This window comes from Heloderma suspectum, chromosome 1 (genome assembly GCF_057233095.1).
Source record: "Heloderma suspectum isolate Gila_16-S chromosome 1, 16-S_ref, whole genome shotgun sequence".
Classification (NCBI taxonomy): Eukaryota; Metazoa; Chordata; class Lepidosauria; order Squamata; family Helodermatidae; genus Heloderma; species Heloderma suspectum.
In genome coordinates, this window is record NC_139458.1 from 15,428,965 (window position 1) to 15,445,116 (window position 16,152).

General features: G+C 49.1%; 1 protein-coding gene across 1 annotated transcript in view; it reads left to right on the plus strand.

The window, feature by feature from the left end:
• The first annotated feature begins 290 nt into the window (after nt 1–290).
• Nucleotides 291–16,152, plus strand: part of SYNE2 (spectrin repeat containing nuclear envelope protein 2) — a 333,613-nt gene continuing 317,751 nt past the window's right edge. Inside the window, exon 1 of the mRNA XM_084836884.1 lies at nt 291–606. The gene's annotated coding sequence lies outside the window, so the exon portion shown is untranslated. The remainder of the gene's footprint in view (nt 607–16,152) is intronic.

The following is a 16,152-nucleotide window of genomic DNA, read 5'->3' on the forward strand; positions in this document are numbered from 1 at the left end:
CCGAGTGACCGCGGGCTGGAACGGGCAGGAAATGGCCCCCCGGCTCGCCGCCCCGCCCCGCCCCGCGCCAGCAGGTAGGTGCCCCTTTTTTCGCCCCCGCCCGGCCTGCCCGCCACCAGCCACGTGCTGTTTGTTTGTTTGGCCACGGTGGGAGGCGGGGAAGCGCGCCACGCCGCGCCGCGCCACGCCAGGCCGGGAGGGAGCCTCCTTGTGTCTTCTCTCCCGGGGGCGGACTGTCGGGCCGCGGGCCAAGGCGAGGCAGGGCGCTCACGTCTCCGCCGGCGACCTCTGCAACGGCCGCCTGGAGCCGGAGAGCGCGCGGGCCGAGCGGGCCGGCTCCGGGGCGGGGTTTGCGCTCCCGAGGCAGGGGCGAGAGAGTCGGAGGGGAGCGGAGCAGCTCGAGCGCGCGGGGAGGAGACGGCTCCAGCCGGCGGCGCGAAGGAGAGCCCGGCCTCCCTCTCCTCCTTCCTTCCTTCCTTCTTTCCCTCTGCCTCCCTCCCTCCCCTCCCCTTCCATCATCCGCCTCCCCAGCTGATCCGGAGCGGCTGCCCCCCCTGCAGACTTCGGGCTGGAGCGCGCGCGCGCGCGCAAAACGAAAAAAAAAAAGTGAGTCCGTCTCCGCGGTTCTTTTTTCCCTTCCTCCGGGCGCCGCGCGTGGAAGTGTCCGTTTGCGTAGCTCAGCCGAGAGCAGCGCAACTCCGCGATGGGATGTGTGCGGGTGCCTGATTGTGCCGGAGTTGCAGCAGGGAGATCTCCCCCCGCCTGCCCCTCCCCACCCGATCGCTTCAAGTTTGGAGCGGGGAAAGAACGAGAAAAAAAGATCCGCCCCGATCAAGCCGTACGCGCCCTTGCCGAGTTTGGGAGCGAAGCGAAAGCAGGGCGAGAAGCGCGGAGCGGCGGGGGCGTGTGTGTGGGGGGCGTGGGGGGGATGCTGTTTCAGGGGTTGCCTCCAGAGGAAAAGCAGGGCGGTGTAGAACGATTCGTTCTTGGTGTGATTGGGAAGCTCCTTCGCCCGGAGTCGGCGGAGTGGGGAAGTGGAGAGCGAAAGAGCCGCCCTTTCCCACCTCTGGCCCGCAGAAAAGGCAAGTGATGTGCGGCTGTTAGAGAGGCGGTCCCCGAGCCGTGCACGCCTGGGCGGGAAAGGATCAGGAGAAAACAGAGGGGGGTGGAAGGAGCCATTTGTTTCAGGGACACACTGGGAGGGAAAAAAGAAAAGAAACGGAAAGTGCCGCCGGGCAGCGCTGCGCCTCTTGCGGGCTTGGAAAGCCCCGTTGCTTTCCCCGCCTCGGGATCGGGGCCGCGGTGCGCAACTGGGGAAGGACGGGCTTCTCCGCTGGGGCGAGACCCTGCCCGCCTTGCACCCCGCGCAGTGCGCCTCCCCCGCTTGCTGGGCGATGCCTCCCCCCTCGCGCCTGCCCCTTGATTGGCTGGCTGCTCTACCTGGCGGCCTTTGTTGTCTGGAGCCGCCTTTGTTCTCCTCTAGGTGTGAGGTCCACCTTTTTTTAAGAACCCCGCCCCCTCCGAAAATGCAGCGCGAAGCTACCGCCCTGGGACGCGCGCGCGCTTATACTCGGGAACGCTTCGCACCAACCCTGCGGAGGTTTGGGCTGTCGGGAGTCAGTGGGAGCGAATCGGCAACAGCACGAGCAACAACAAAGAATCCTGTGACGTTCGGAGATGTTTGCTTGTCGTTTGCGTCACGTTTCTTTGCACGCAGGAGAGAGGCCGCTGATGCACTGCCCAAAAAGAGGACAAAAGCGGGCAATGATTTGCGCAGCATTTGTGTGTGCTAGTTTATACGTGTAGATTCAGACTTAGAAATAATTATGATAATGGAAATAGAAATGCAGGACATCTCACTATCCCGTGGAAGGCTGTGACCAGGTGGCCTGCGTGTCTCTGCATGGTCAGCTTGCTAAGTGTTGATGGGCAACAGTTCTGGCGGTTCTTTATCTATAAATTAGAATTGGACTGGACAGCCCTTCAGACAGGACAGGTGTCTGTAAAAGAGGACACCTGGCCACCCTGTGAGACACAATCTCTAGAGCAGCTTTCTGGAACTTGGCACCATCCAGATGTGTTTGACCACAAGTCCCATCACCCCAACCAGCTGGCAGGGGATGATGGGAATCATGGTCCGACACATCTGGATGGTGCCTGGTTCAGGAAAACTGTGCCAGAGTTTTTAAAGGAGGTCTCTGTGTGTGCGGGACCGAGAAAGACAACATCATTTAAATATGGTGGTTAGCTCCAGTCAAATATGAAATAGGAAGGTGTCACATGGTGGGTTTCTCTTTTGGGTGGGGCGGAAGTGAGGAAGGAAGAATTTGTTTTGCGAATTGTAAAGGTAGCAAAATCTTATTGTTTCAAACTGTTAGGCACTGCCTTGATACCTTGTTAGCAAATAAAGTGGCATATTAATAACAAATACATTATTATTATTATTATTATTATTATTAATGTTTATATGGAAATATGGACATTTATATATTTGAGTAATTTAATAAATTTATACCCTGCCTTCCAGGGCAAAAAACTCTCCCAAGGCAGCTTACAAAACCAAAAACTAGATTAAAAACCAGCTAACAACCAGCATGTATAAAGCATGAATAAAATGCTGAACAAAACAGAAAAGTTTTAAAGATTTGCTTAAAGACAGATGCAAATATGTACTTCTTGAGGGGGAGATTCCCAGGACAGTGAAATTGCTTATGAAATAGCTTAGAAATGCAAAATGATTAGTGAATGAAATTGCAGTCCTTGAGAGGACGTAGAATGTATCTGGGTTACAGCAGGGGACAAAGCATTTTCATCATTCAATAAATTTCATGAAAAAGATCATGTCATATGGTGTGAATTCATCTTTCATTCTGTCCTGCGATTTCTCATTTAGATCTAGTTCTCCCAATGGGAAGATACAGAATTGGTTAATTTGTTTTAAATTTAATGTAAAATAATGGAGGCAAAACACTATTATACTGTATGGCAGTTCAGTTCTGTACAGACTGTTCAGAAGGTGAGATTCATCAACCAATACTTCTGTTTCACTGGATCTAGTGTAGCTTTGTGGCTGCAAATCAGGAAGTTCCCAGTTGGAATCTCACCTCTGCCATGAACTCAGTAGTCAAGCCTTGTTCCACCTTACGACTCCATTTGTAATGTGGGGATAATAGTTCTGTCCTACCTTACAAGGCAATTGTAAGAATTTCTGAGATAATCAGCTGGATCCAGAAATAGTCATACTTAGACCAGATGGATGGAAATCAGTGGTCCTGACTGACTTAATTCCCATTGCGTTAAAAGTGTCTACTAAGTATTACTAAGTCTGGATCCAACCCATTGTTTTGTGAGGCACTTTGATGCTAACTGTTAGCTTTGTCCTGAATCTAATGGTGTCGTTCTACCAGCAGAATGGAAATAGCTGACGGAATGGTTTCCCCCTCTTCCTACAGCCGTCCGCACACTCTCCAAATCTGCTCTGCAGGGTTGTGGGGAGGAGAGGATGGGGAAGTCCTATTGTCACTTACCCAACTTCCAATTTAAACCTGAGGGTGAAGACAGGTGCTACCTTTTAGGGCAGTGGCCATCTGGACTTGCAATTGCAACATTCAATCCATGCATTTTCTGTTGCTCTCTAGGATCGACTTAGAATCATAGAATCAGAATAGTAGGGTTGGAATGGGTCTACAAGACCATAGAGTCCAACCCCCTGCTCAGTGCAGGAATCCAAGTTAGAGCATCCCCGACAGATGGCTGTCCAGCCTCGTCTTGAATGCCTCCAGTGTGGGAGAGCCCACCACCTCCCTAGGTAATTGGTTCCATTGTCATATTGCTCTAACAGTCAGGATGTTTTTCCTGATGTTCAGCTGGAATCTGGCTTCCTGTAACTTGAGCCCATTATTCTGTGTCCTGCAGTTTGGGGGATTTGTGTGCATGTGTGGGGGGAAGGGGGAATGGTTCTACAAGGTTGAGTGTCAGTGTGGTGTAGTAGTTAAGAGTAAACCCAGGTTCAAATCCCCACTAGGCCATGAAGTTCACTGGGTGACCAGTTGTTCTCTCTCAGCTTAACCCTACCTCACAGGGTTCCTGTATGGGTAAAAGTGGGGACGATTCAGCCTCATTTCAAAAGCCCTTCTGCAGATAATCAGTTCAGCCAGACTTCTGGGAGGAGCAATCCACTGGCAGCCCACTGGGTGGGAAGGAAGAGCAGGAGAGAGAGAGAAAAGGGGATGCCCCGCCTACTTTTGGCTCTGGCCCCACCCACTGCTGGCATTGGCCCCATGCACTGGCAGGATGTGGCTTCCAACAGAAAAAAGGTTTCCTGACCCAGCCTAGGTAAACGCAGCAGTTCTTTATTTGCTTATTTTTTAAAAAAACATTTATTTATTTATTTCTATACCACCCAATATCTGAAGCTCTCTGGGCAGTTCACAGAAATTAAAACCACCAAGCGCAGCACAAGTCAATATAAAATACGAATGCTTAAAACCACAAAATAACAGTACAACCAGAATAAAACCTAGCAGCAATGCAGAGATTTAAAATACAGATTTAAAACATCAGAGCTAAAAGACTAGGAAGCTCAAATGCTAAGGTACTGGGAGAATAAAAAGGTCTTCACCTGGCGCCGAAGGAGTACAACGTAGGCTCCAGGCGAACCTCTCTACGGAGCTCATTCAACTATGCCAGTTCTGGCATAGTAGATTTGTTGGGCTCGCAGAACAGAGTCATTCAGCAACAGAGTGCTGTTGTTTCACCTAAGGCAGGCATGGGCAAGTTGTGGCCCTCCAGATGGATTGGCCTACAACTCCCATCAGCCCTAGCTGGTGGTGATGAATGATCAGGGTGTAGGCCAAAACATCTGGAGGGCCACAAGTTGCCCTCCCCTGCTTGGCTGATTGCACTTTATATTCCCTGTACCATGCTCTGCCGAAGACACATGTATTTCTCTTTGGATGAAGTCTGCTATCATACGTGTGCCTTCAGGTGCCTTCAAGGTGTAGCTACTTGAAAGGTGCCATGAGAGAGAGAGGGAGTAAAAGGCGGGGAGGTTAACAGCCTGGGAACAGTTTCCTGAATTGGAACGTATGATATGTGAGGTTGAATGATAACCTCCCCTATGAGTTTTGCGGTTTTTGGATAAAGTAAGCAAGCCAGCATCATGGTTCACAAAGAGACTTGATGTGCATTGTGATACTGATTCAGACGTTCAGCAAACACATCACTCCGCTGTCACACATCTCCTTGATTAATAGTTAATTATAATAGTGATAGTATTAATATAATTACTGCTTTTCATTTTACTTTTATCTTAGGTTTTGGGATGCTTTACAGGACAAGTATCATAAAATACAATAAAGTGTAGAAAAGGGCAACTAAAATTATCAAGGGGCTGGAGCAACTCCCTTAGGAGGAAAGGTTACAATATCTGGGATTGTTTAGCTTAGAAAAAGGGCGCGTGATGGGAGACATGACAGAGGTGTAAAAAATTATGCACAGTGTGGAGAAACTGGATAGGGAGACATTACCTCCCCCCCAGGGTCATCCCCATAAGCTGATTGGTGGGAGATTCAGGACAGATAAAAGGAAGTCCTTCTTCACACAGCACATAGTTAAACTGTGGAATTCACTTCCACAAGATGTAGTGATGTCCCCCAATTTGGATGGCTTTAAAAGGGGCTAGACAAATTTCTGGAGGGAAAGGCTGTCAATGCTTACTAGTCCTGATGACTATGTGCTACCTCCAGTACCAGAGAGCCAGCGTGGTGCAGTGGCGAGAGTGTTGGACTGGGAGCTGGGAGATGTGGGTTCTAGTCCCCACTCAGCCATGGAAGCTCACTGGGCGACTTTGGGCCAGTCACAGACTCTCAGCCCAACCTACCTCACAGGGTTGTTGTTGTGAGGATAAAATGGAGAGGAGGAGGAGAATGTAAGCCGCCTTGGGTTCCTTGCAAGAGGAAAAAAGGCGGGATATAAATGCAATAAATAAATAAATACCAGAGGTTGTGATCCTACATACACCAGTTGCTGGGGAACATGGGCAGGAGGGAGCTGTTGCACTCATGCCCTGCTTGTGGGTTTCTGGTCGACAGCTGGTTGGCCACTGTATGAACAGAATGCTGGACTAGATGGACCCTTGGTCTGATCCAGCAGGGCTCTTCTTATGTTCTTATGTCCCCCAGAGGCTAAGGGGAAGTCTCTGCCGATTGGGAGGATATAAGTAAGCACTGCACCCTGCACCCTCCCCAATGGGAGACAGTGTGGGGCAGGCAAAGCTGCCCTGGCTGAGACAGTGCCTCTACTGGGGCAGCTTCGCTGTGCACGTAGGCAAAAAAAGACTCTTAAGGAGAGGCTGAGAGTTGACCCTGAAAAATTGTCTGCAGAGTACCAAACTCTTTCTGTCCCTTTTAAAAATGAAGAAGAAAGACAAGATTTGGAGAGGTGGAGGGGTAGATTCTAACGGGTCTGTTGCAGCAGGGACCCATGCATCCTTTGGTTTAAGATGAGAAGGTGGAATTAAGAGAGAGTGTGCGCGATCTCAGTCCAGCTGTCCTATCTGCAAAGGATGATTCACAGGGTGGTGCTACATTGTGTATGATGAGGGTTTCTTTTGCCACTGAGTGGGTTTATGATATACTTTGCAACCTCAGTCGTTATCAGCAGGTTTTGTGTGTGTTCTTGGTGTGACTCCACTAGGATAATAAATGGAGTTGAAAAGCTGTGTAAAAAAAGAAGACAGGTTGGTGCTTGGATTATATCTTGGAGCCGGGGGCGGGTGCAGAACCTGCAGCACAGAGGCTGCATGTCCCCACCCCCAAGGCGTTAAGGGTGCCCTCCAAGGGTGCCTTGACCCCCCCCAATGCTCCTCCAGCAACCCTGGTTCAGATTGCTAGTATGTGCAAGTCTTTCTATGTGTGTGTGTGTTTATGTGTGCACCACCCAACCCCTGAGCCTGTATTGTGTGTGGCCCTTGGGATCTAAAGGGCTGTGCAGCCCCAAGTGAAAAACTTCGCCTGAAAAATGTGTGCATTTAGGAGGAAGGGCGTTATGGGAGAGGGACCACAGCAGCTGCTTTGCATGCAAAAAGCTTCCAGATTCAATTCTCGGTATCCTGATTAAAGGATCAGGGAGACCTCGCCCTGCCAGAAACCCTGGAGAGCTGCAGCCAGCCAGAATTTAGGCAATACAAAGCTGGATGGACAGATAGCCTGAGCTGGTATAAGCAGCTTCCTATGTTTGTCGGGCTGAGGCTGTTGTAAAAGGCACAGGAGCAAGGGCACTGAAAATGTTGGCAACCCTGTTTGAATTTGGAGGAAGTTCTTCTTTTGACTTCAGCTGCTGCTCTACCAGTTTTGAGTGCATTCTTCTTGCTTCGAAGTTGTGATGTTTCTGCAGAAATGTGTTGTGGTCTCCTGCTCTCTCTCTCCTCCCTGTCTCATGAACTATGAGGAATGTACTGCTTCCTCTTCCTCCTATTGTGCACCAGTTTTCCACCCCTCTTCCATGCTTTCCTGTAACTGTAGCTTAGTGTTACATCTCAGTCAGGACTAACTATGACTTAGGCTAACCAGGATTGCCCTCAAACCAGGATTTGAAATTGTGGTTTGACGAAGGTTTGCAAACCATGGTTTCAGGAAATTCTAACCGTAGTTAGCCCTGATATGGATGTGGCATTAAACCAGCCTTCCCCAACACCTGGTGCCCTCCCGATGCTTTGGCCTACAACTTCCATAATCCCTAACCATTGGCTATGCTGCCTGGGGCTGATGGGAATTGTAGTTCAAATCATCTGGAGGGCACAGATTATGGAAGGCTGCATGAAGCTGCGGTTACAGCAAACTGTGGAAGAGGTGGGGCATTTGCATGCCAGAGGGAAGGAAAGTGGGGGGAGGCAGACACCCCCCGATCTTCAGCACATTCCTGATTTTCAAACCATGGTTTGGAGCAGTGGTGGGCAATGTGTCCCTCCAGATGTTTTGACCAACTCCCATCAGGCCTAGCCAGCATAGCCAATGGTGAGGTATGATGGGAGTTGTAGGCCAAAACATCTGGAGGCACATGAGTTACCCAGCCTTGGTTTGAAAGTTAGGAATGTTTATTTTATTTATTTATTTATTTCATTTCTCTACCGCCCAATAGCCGAAGCTCTCTCGAACATTACATCTGAACCAAAAGGGTTTTCACATGCAGCAGTGCAGCAATTCAAGAAGCAGCACATCCTTGGATAATGACCCAAGGATCTTAAAGTGCTTTCTGTCGCTAGCCCTTGGCATGTGCACTGCATGTTTCAAAACAGAAGCTAACAATGTGTGTTAATGTTTTGTCCTTGTTCCCCATCGTCCTTCAACGCAGACGTTGCGTTCTTCCTCCACTTGTAGCTATTTTATAATATATTTCATGGTACAGTTGTGCTGACAATGAGCCTTTAATTTAAGTAATGTCAAATGGATGTTTGTTAGAAATCTGTAGGAATCTTTAAAACGCCCCGCCTTAATGAAGAATCCCACAAACAGCCTGGAATGAGCTGGAGTGCTTGCCTGGGCTTGAGCCGAACGAAGAGGAAAAGCCAGGCCTGTCTGAACAGCATGAAGTGCAGTGAACATGAATAGTGTTCTTTTGAGATGATTCCTAAAATTAACTGGCATACCCCCACAGCCCCTGTTTGTATTGTAGACACATTTTCTCCCCACCTTCCCATTGGTTAGTGTTGCCAATATTTGTACTGTTCCCATTTCTGTGCTTTTTAACAGCAGCCTGACAGGCAGATGCTTAGCGGACATGTTTTTCCCTGGCATGGCAATGAAGTGAGGGGAGAAGGTTCATCTACTGAAATCTTTCACAGCAGTCTGCAGTTAAAGGCATAGCAGCAAGCAAGTGGAGCTCTGTAGAAACAGCTAGTGTCTTTAACAGCAGCTTAATATTAGCAGGAGATCACGTGTATCTCCCTGCCATAAAAAGCTTCAGCTGCTGGTTTCTGCAGGTCAAACTGAAGGTGCTGGAGTGAGCCAGGCTGGGTTTGGGGGGTCAGCTGGCAATCCCATTTATTTCCATTGCTGTGAAAAACGTTGCCTGCAGATTTTAAAGCCACAAGAGGAGCACAGGCTGGTCAGTTGACTGTGCTAGCAGCAATGCCAGAAAGAAAATAGGAAACCCATACCTCGTTAGAGCCAGTGTGGCATAGTGGTTAGGGTGTTGGACTGAGGCTCAGGAGATCCAAGTTCTAGTCCCCACTCAGCCATGAAGCCCACTGGGTGACTTTGGGCCGGTCACTGACTCTCGGACTAACCTACATCACAGGGTGGTTGTGAGGATAAAATGGAGAGGAGGAGGAGAATGTAAGCCGCCTTGGGTTCCTTGCAGGAAAAAAGGAGGTATATAAATATAATATTTTTTAAAATGATAATAAATAAGGCAGGGATGTGGAACCTTGAATTCAGCCTGAGGGCCTAATTCCAGCTTGGAGAAGCTCTTGGGGGTCATTTTCCAGTAGGGGTAGAGCCAAAATCCAAAAAAAAAAAAATACCGCCACATTTTAGCTAACTCTTATTGCCAGTAACTAAACCTCAGGAGAGGAATTTCAAACTTTTTAGATTGGGAAAAAATATGCAAAGGACAGGGAACCATTGCTCAGTGTGATAGAGCACCTGCTTTGCATGGAGAAGGTCCCAGGTTTGATCCCCGGCTTCTGGTAGGACTAGGAAAGAATCTTGCCTGAAATGCTGGAGAACCATTGCTGCCCGCCAGCGTCAACAGTGCTGAGGTAGGTGGACCAATGGTCTGACACAGTGCTTGCTATGTTCCCATGAATGATTGGCCAGTGCTGGAAAGGGGGTGGGGCCAAGATAAGGGGGCGTGGCTCTCTGGGGAACTGTGGATGTTGGTGGCTCTGATTTCAGTGGGGCTGTGAATCCATTCTGGGTTTCAGCCTGAACCAGCCAGAGCACCAAAGGTGCTATCCAAGGTGCTGAACCTAATCCCCAAAATAGTGTCAGCACCTTGGATAGCTTCTTTAGAGTTCTGGCGGGTTCTGACTGAAACCTGGAGCGGATGCACGGCCCCACTGAAATCAGAGCCACCAGCCTCCACTATATGGAGGTCTAGATTGGAACTGCACGTGGGCTGGATTTGGCCCCTGGGGCCTGAACGTTTCCACCTCTGTCCTAAGGGCCAAACTGCACATTATGTCAGAGCTCCATGTTCGGCACTCCCAACGTGATTTTATTTTTTGCAAAAGCAGCCACTGGGAGGGAGGGGCTAAGCCTTTCCCGTCACACCACAGAGGCTCTCCAATCCAGATTTTCCCTCCCTAGGAGCTGCCTTTAGGCTCAGAAGTGAGAATGCTCAAGCTTAAAAGTCTCCCAGCTGCACACACCTGCCTGCCACTGCTCTGTGGGAAGGTGGCATTCACAATGATGTCAGGGCAGCCATTAGTGCACCCAGTGGTTCTTTATTGACAGCCTAATCTCAGGCAAATACGATGACAATGTCTCACATTGTTCCGGGGTGAGAGTGTGGGGAGAAAGGAGGAAAGGGAGATAAAGAATGTGTGAAAAGTGAAAAGGATCAGGAAGTTCCAGAGGCGCCTGCCAATCAGGGTTTAAACACAGGAGACAAAAGAAATATGTGTCTGATCCATTGTTCATTGAAAATGGTAGCAATATGTCCTTTAACTTCAAGTTGATATTGCCTGAATAAATAAAATTAATTGCTTCATTATGAAATGAGAGCTCTGTATGGATTGTAGGTTAATGAGCAGGACCTTACCTTGATCTGAGGGTCCTTAGAGTAGTAATTGCTTGCAGGTTAAATACTAGTGTGCCATAGGAAATAAATTGAGGTTGCAATCCTATGCATGTTTAAGCAGAACAAAGTCTTTCAGCTCCTAGCATTCCCGAGCCAGCCATGCTCGGGAACGTAGGACTTAGTTGTAGGACTTGTTCTGTCTAAACATGCATAGGATTGCGCCTTTAATTATCAGAACTGAAGGCTGCAGGGAGCCCAAAGGAGCAGCCCATTGCAGATTTGTATGAGTCACTGCTCTGGTCATGCCTGTTTCCAATTCATGCAGAGATGCAATAGGCAGACTCCTCCATAGGCAGATAATGCCATTGAGTCTATGCTGCACACATGATTGGATCATTCTGTTACTCCCAGGGCAGAGACTGCAGTAGAATTATCCACTTCTAGATAACTTCTTCCACTTCTAGATATCCACCAGAGAAGGTTTGATGTTTCAAGAAGATCAGGGGCGTCAAATGTTTCTTCTTCGTAAGTACTTAAGAAGAACCCTGCTGGATCAGACCAAGGGTCCATCGAGTCCAGCATTCTGTTCACACAGTGGCCAGGCAGCTGTCCACAGGAAACTCACAAGCAGGACATGAGTGCAACAGCACCCTCTTGTCCATGTTCCTCTGCAACTGGCGTACAGAGGCATACTGCCTTTGATACTGGAGGCAGTATATCACCATCACAACTAGTAGCCAACGGTAATGCAACTAGGGCTAGACCTTGGGACCGAAGTGGCCACCCAGTTCGGACATAATATTTTGAGAAAGCTGTAGCAAGATGCAGGCATGCTTGCTTGCCCTCCCTTGTCCTTCTCCTTTGCAGGCAGGAGCAGGGAGCCTGAAATCTTCCGCTTTTGGTTTTGAATAAACCACAGTTTCCCATTACTTCCAAACTCCTGGCTCAATCCCCAGGGCTTCTGGCTCCTGCTCAATGGCTGCCCATGGCTCAGCTCTGGCCATGGCTCACAAATTGTGTAGCATTGGCTTAACATGGAATCTTCCACCATTGACCATCCTTTCCCCTGCCGTTCCTTTCCTTTGCTCCATCTGCTTTTGGAATGAACTAGACTTCAGCCGTGTGTGAAAAAGCCCCTGCAAAAGTTTCTGATTTATATGTTGACGACATTAGCTCCCTTCCTGCTCTACTCACAGTCTCTTCTGCCCTTAATGCCAAACAGACTACTGACATTTAGGGGTGGTGGGGGGTGGTGTCTGCTGTCTAATATGAGGCCCAGGAAGGGATCTGATGCTCTGGTGTAGCTCGCTGGGTTTCCCTCACCACAGTAAACCCCCCTTATTGATTCAAGCATTTCCCATTCAGTTCTGAGTAATATATTTCAGTGCATTCATGTTTGCAGGATAAGCTTCCAAGGACATAGCAGTGAATGGGGGAGCACATTATTCTAGCATCTCTCAGTGGCAATGGATCTGCTAAAAAAAATTGCTCACCTACAGATTTTCCTGCCCATCTGAGAACATCAAGCTTAGACCAAGTCCTATCTTGATGCCCCTCACCCTCTGAACTCAGAGGCTGATGAGCATCGTATGCAGAGTGGGAAGAACGCAGAGGTGATTGCCGCCTCTACACCTCTCCTGCTTTGCATTTTTGCTAGACCGGCATTTTTGCCAGTCTAGCTAGGGCTCTGTGGAGGGGGATGGAAGGAGCCTGGGGAGGGCTGAGGATAGCTCGTATCCCTACTTCCCCAGTCCCTTCCCTGCCCACAGAACTTCTCCCTTTCCATCCTCTCCGAGGTCGCCAGCATGGTTCTCTCCACACTGGCTGCGAGGGGGAGGGGAGTTTGGAGTCCTGGGTCTGAGTGCCATCTCTGACCTCGGATCCAGGAATCCAAACTATCCTATGCCCCACCCACCCCAGATGTTATCTAGGGGCCATGGGATTATTATTGTGGCTACTGTTATTGTTGTTACATCATCACTGTGCAGAATAAGGTACAAGAGGAAAGGTCCCTGCCCCAAGGGGCTTACAGTCTAAAATTCAACACGGGGGAGGCAGCAGAGGAAGGGGCAGGAAATGGAGGCAGAGGTATACAGAGGGAGAATATATTTTTGTATTTATTGAATTTATGAAAGGAAAATTTCTCTTGGCATTTTATGGTTTAAAACATAAAAAATAATGATATAAATAACATTGCGATAAAATCAACAATATAAAACTAATAAATGTGCCGACAACATACAGTATCAGGTATAAGAGGACAATCCACATTGTGGGGACCAAAAAATCCTAAAATATTTAAAATGACTTTAGCAGAACAATCCTGTATCTTCTCATAGGACGGCACCGATTGCCACCTCCGAGATCATAGACAAATCTACAACCTTGGGGTGAGAAACTGAGTGGAAATTCTTCCATCCCTCGCTCCCTTGCAGCTGCTGAGGACACCATCGTGGTAGCTTATCTTTTGAAGACACAACAATGTCCTCAGAAGAGGCCAGAGAGGGAGAAAAGTGGGTGGGATGGGGGGGGCGGGTTGGATCCACTCAGTCCAAGAGCCTCTCTGTTGCCATTCCCACCCACTGGAAAGTAGGTAAGCTAGATGGGCCAAGAGGCCCGTCCAGCTGAAAATGGTCAAAATGGAGACCGGAGTGTCAGGGTGGAAACTGAGCCCATAGATCCCCAGAGCAGTTCTGATTCTGAGGAAGACCAGCAATCCATGGGAGAGGAGCTCGCTCATCTCTCACAAGCACAGCAGCTGGCAGAGATTCCTCCTGCCAGCATTCCTGGGATAGATGGTGACCCTGGCAGTGAGAGAGCACTGGAGGGGGGCTTGCTGGATGCTCGGTGCAGACTCAGGGAGCGACGACAGATGGAGGGCGCCGAAAGGAGGCGCTCCGCTCGTTTGGCGCTAAAAAATGGCCACCTTGAGTCCCACTATTGGGAAAAAGGCGGGATATAAATAATAATAATAATAATAAAACGGTCGCGTCCCGAGGACCCAAGGGAAAGAGGGAGGATCTCTCCATAGCCCATAAGTTCAGAGTCTTCCCGCGGTTCTCCTTCAAACGGGGACCAAGTGCCTTACCTGGAGCTTAGGCTACTCTGCTTTCTTTCCCCAGTGCTGTTCCTTGCTTAATCACTAGTGATTAGTATCTGAAAGAGTCATAAAGTAATAAAGGAATAATGCCTTGGAAAGAATCTTCATCGTCTGTGTCCTGAGTTGGCTATTGGAGGGGACTGCAGGAGGCAGCTAGGGCACTCCTGACACGGAGAGACTGTAAAAGCCTCTGTCTATCAGGGTGGACACTGAGCCCATAGAATCCCAGAGTAGTTCTGATTCTGAGGAAGAGGGGTAGCTCCTGGGAGAGGAGCGCGCTCATCATTCCCAGGGCCAACAGCTGACAGAGATTCCTCCCACCGGCATTCCTAGCTTAGATAGCAGTCCTGGGAGTGACAGAGCGCGGGAAGCAGACTTGCTGGACGCGCGACGCCGACGCAGAGAGCTGCGCCAAATGGCGCGGAAAGGAGGCGTAGTGCCCGGTTGGCGCGCAAACAACAGTTACGCCCAGAGGATCCAAGGGAAAAGGGGGGGGGACTCTCCCTAGCCCTTAAGTTCAGGGTCTGCCAGTGATTCCCTTTCAAACGGGGACTAACTGTTCCAACTTAGGGCATAGGTACTCTGCTGCTCATAGCTAGTTGCTAACAGTAGAGTTGTTAAGTTGTAAAAGAGGAATAAAGCTTTGAAAAGAATCCCTTTGTCTGTGTCTGGACTTGGCTACTGGATTAGACTGAGAGAGGCCTCCAAGGAGCCCTTGACACTGTCTTCCTCTCATCGGAGTTCCCATGTCTGTTGAACATCAGTGCTTTAGGACTGCACTCTAAGGGTGTAATCCTATGCATGTTTAGACAGACAAAAGTCCTACAGCTCCCAGCATTCCCCAGACTGCATTTTTTTATTACTGCATTTATAGCCCGTCTTTTTTCCTCTTGCAAGGAACCCAAGGCGGCTTACGTTATCCTCCTCTCCGTTGTATCCTCACAACAACAACCCTGTGAGGTAGGTTGGGCTGAGAGTCTGTGACTGGCCCAACGTCACCCAGTGAGCTTCCATGGCCAAGTGGGGACTAGAACCCGGATCTCCTGGGAGAATAAGAAAGTCTTTGCCTGGTGCTGAAAAGGTAGCAGTGTGGGCACCAGGTGAGCTTCCCTTGGGAGAGCTAGGGGGCCACCACCGAAAAAGCCCTCTCTTTTGTTGCCACCTTCCGAGCATCAGAAAGAGGGGGCACTTGAAGAAAGGTATATGTGGATGCCCTTAAAGTACAGGCAGCTACATATGGGATAAAGTGTTCTCTCAGGTACAGTTGTACAGTTATTTCAATTACATGTGCTTAGGCTTAATTATGGTAGGGCACAGTAGTCTATTTTATTTGAGTACATTTATATGTCACTGTTCTTCCAATTGAGATTGTGTACATGTGGTTCCCACAAGGTCTCCCATCCAGACACCAACCAGACTCGAGCCTGTTTAGCGTCAGCAAGGTGGCAGCATCATGTTCCCTCAGACTTGCCTGGAGGCTAGGGGGTTGTGCCAAAGGTTTCACAGAAAAGTTGGGTTTTGCAGAGGAAGGATTTGAAGGATGGAAGCGAGGTGGCATTAACCAAGTGTTCCGGGAGGCAGTTCCGGGCCTAAGGGGCAGCAAGGGAGAAAGGGCAGAGTTGTTTGAGAAAGCAAATGTATGACCCTGTTTATTTGTTGGGCTGATGAACTTGAGCGTTCAGAGGTCTTCACATATCAGGGTGGTTTTCAGACTCTGTTCTGGAGGGCCTTGAGGGTTCCTTAGAAGCATATTGTAGGATCCACAGGGACAAAATCAGTCTTGGTGGACAAGCTTCTGTGACAGAGAGCTTATCCTCCACTATTCCATATTCCCCTACAATGGCCAGGTGCATGGGCGTGGTAGGTGTGTTGTGGGGTGAACTCTCATTTCATGTTGGGCAGCAGTGAGGCCCATGTTTGAGTGAAAATTACCCACCCACCCTCATTCACTGCACCATTTGCAGGTGGTGAATCGGGGAGGGGGAGCATTTCAGCAATTTGGGGCAAATATATTCAGGAGGGACTGATTGGTCAGCTGTAGCAGGTGTTTCTTTAACATATTTGTTGTTGCTGCAAGGCTGTCTGCTATTTTTTGTTCCCATAATGCCCCACAGAGTTGTTGTGGGGGGAAAACATGGCAACTGCCTGTAGCAACAACAAAAGTTTAAAAATAGAATATATTGTCACCACTGCGCTTGCTGACCAATAAGTGCTCCGCTGACACCTTTGAATAATTTCCTCTGCCAAATCTCACCTCAGTTCCCCCCCGCCCCAATTTTCCTGCCCCACACAATTTCAAGCAGAAAGTT